The 2,810-nt window shown below is 38.4% G+C and overlaps 1 protein-coding gene across 2 annotated transcripts in view; it reads left to right on the top strand.

The window, feature by feature from the left end:
- Nucleotides 1-2,810, top strand: part of FNBP1 (formin binding protein 1) — a 161,232-nt gene that overhangs the window by 1,990 nt on the left and 156,432 nt on the right. The gene's annotated exons all lie outside the window — the stretch shown is intronic.

The raw sequence follows: 2,810 nt of genomic DNA, 5'->3' as shown, positions 1-2,810 counted from the left end.
TAAATAAAAAAAAAAAAAAACCTCTGCCCCTATGCAAATCTAGGAAAGCAAGGGTAGCAAAATCAAGGGTATCTTTGAGGTAAAAAAAGGAAAATACGTACATATGAGATCACAAAGAGGATATAATGCAGCCATGTTTAGCCTGTGTGATGGTGGATCATGGAGCAAAATGATACTGAGGGTTGCCTTGTCATAGTGGGTTTGGGATTGTGCACTCACTTAATGATGTAATGATAGGGTATTACAACTCTTTGGGCAGAAGTGTACTTTGGGTGAGGAGGAAAAGGGAAATTGAGCTTTGGGTGGGGAAGGCAAATTAGTGGTGGAGACCCACATGGGTTGCAAGATGCTGCAGGATTTCAGTCTTGCCTGCAGATACTTAAAGATGCAAATCAGTGCAAGTGGATATGTAAACCTAACCCTTTTTATAAAGACAGGGCTTAGGAAATTAGGTATTTTAGATGTGCTAACTGTTAAACTTCATAGATGTGACAGGCCTGCTCTGCCAGTTATATTGCCAGTTCTGATGTGATATTATAGTTATGTTCTGTGTGGACTGGGGTTATATCTAGATGGTAAATTATGAAGCTAATGCTTGTTTCTAGAGCTTATGCTGGTACGTGTGGGAGAGAAATGTGATACATAATATTAAAGTAGTGCAAATGATGATATGTTGATTCATCATTGTGTAAACAGTCCCATTTCATGGGAATGCTTATGGGGAAAGACTGCATTTTTTTTGTCTCAAATACTGGTGATGTTTCAATGGGGGAAAAGATTCAATAACTTAAATGGAATTGAAACCATGAGCCATGAACCAAATGACTCATTATGATACTTTTGAATTGGAAGAAAACATGCAGAGTTCTGAAAATGACCTGCTGCCTGTTTTCACAATCTGAAGAATAGTGTATCAAGATGCTTCCACAAAAAAATGGAGGAAGGCTGGTTTTTGCTATAAAAAATTAGAATGAAAAGTATGTTACTGTTTGACCAGCATAGAAATCTGCTCTAGGCTTCTTCAACTGAATTGCTTTGGAAAGGAGCATTTGTATTTTCCTGGTAACTAATGTTTGCTTTTCAAAGAATCTTGTGGGTGCTTTCTCAACCCTATTGACTTCAGTGGGCTTGGGATGTTCCGATTATACTATGAGAAGCATTACAAATTACTGGGAAAAGAACGGGGTATCCAAATGACACTGAGATCAAGAATAATGGTAATTCAGGAGTAGAATAAATCAGAATGGGCTTATTTTAAATTTGCTTAACAGTTTCCTTTGCTTCTAGATTTCCCGACTGATGCTTGGTTTTCACATGCTTGTTTAATATATGATAGGTTATTCTTATTTTGAAAAATTAACATTCTGTGAATGTTAAAGCCTAGTGTTTATATTAATTGGCCAGGGAATGGAGGTACAGAAGTGTAACAGTTTTTTGTTTGAAGATCCATATTATGTTGGTGTCCATAGATTAGTTCCTACCTCAGCTTGTAGTTCAGGAAGGTTTTGTGCAGTAATTTAGCTATTTGAAATCCAACAGAAAATTGGCATTGCTTTGTTTTTCATTGAAATTTATTATGTACGCTTGACTTGCTGGGTGAGCACATGTTCACCCCAGAATTAACAAAGGGGAGGTAAAACACAGCTAATCTTACTGCCTAGGAATGTTAGTGTGTCTGCATTTATGCACAGCAGCTGCTTGTCCCTGCAAAAGGCTGGTGTTCAAAGCACTACATTGCAGAAGAAATGCAATAGGTAGTTTATTCCCAAGAGAGTTTTACCCCTGTGATATAATGTGTATACTATATACAAGTATATGCAGCAGTCTTGCAGTCCTGGGGTTTTTTTAGGAAATTTTACCCCAGCAAAATTTCCTTTGATTTCTCTGTGAGTGTTGTCTGAGGATTTGGCCCTCTGAATGTACATGTGTACTTAACAAGTAGAACTCATTAGAGCTATTAATGCAATAAGGATATTTAATATCAGATTAAAATTTTGCATAATAAAATCATTTGGGGCCTCTACCCTATCCAGGCATATGGAGCAAACCTGGAGTATCTCCTGTACCAGCCTGCTTGTGCAGCATTTCCGGTATGTATGAGAGTTACTCGGCACAGCACAGGCTGCTCAGCTTGTTTCTCCACACTGAGCAGAACCTGTCTAACCCCTAAACATCCTCTGCTGCTATGGTAGTGCTGAAAGGAGGCAAGTCAGAGCTGGAGAGGGAGGTGGTGTGTACCAATAGCTGAAGCTAAGAAATTCCAATATGTATTGTTAGGCATCTGTAGAGACCAATAGTTGCTTCTGTTGTCTCTTCACCCCAGAGCAGGGGTCATTTAATTGTTTTTACTTGTGGAACTGCATAGTTTCACTTGAGGATGGGATGTGAATGCAGAGAGTCTGGCTTATAAGGTGGTTTTGACTCCTGATGTTAAACCTGTGCTTATAATCAATGTCCACTTGAAAGCAGTCTCTAAATGCTTATGTTAACTTGGATGTTAGTGTGGAAGAAAGGCAATATAACTGGCAAATTAGTATTGCAGTACAGCCCCCTTTCACCAGACTTCTGTGCCTTCAGTCAAGTGTTCTGAATAATGGATAGTGGGATGGGGGTGGGTTTTAATAAGTCTACAGTGTGTTTTTGTAAGTGTTGGATTGGGTCCTTGAAATAACAAATGATCAGACTGATTAAAGGTAAAACTGATCTTGGGCCTCTAGTTTGCCTCTTGAATGGAAGAAGCTACAGTTGCATAGTATATTGAAATACGTGAAGTTGGGATTTTTTTCTTTTTTTTTTTTTTTTTTTTGGGG

This window comes from Gavialis gangeticus, unplaced genomic scaffold (genome assembly GCF_001723915.1).
Source record: "Gavialis gangeticus isolate Ggan-Ray unplaced genomic scaffold, GavGan_comp1, whole genome shotgun sequence".
In the NCBI taxonomy this organism is placed as follows: domain Eukaryota; kingdom Metazoa; phylum Chordata; order Crocodylia; family Gavialidae; genus Gavialis; species Gavialis gangeticus.
Note: the sequence above shows the minus strand (reverse complement) of the source record. Positions and strands in the feature narration are given on the sequence as shown.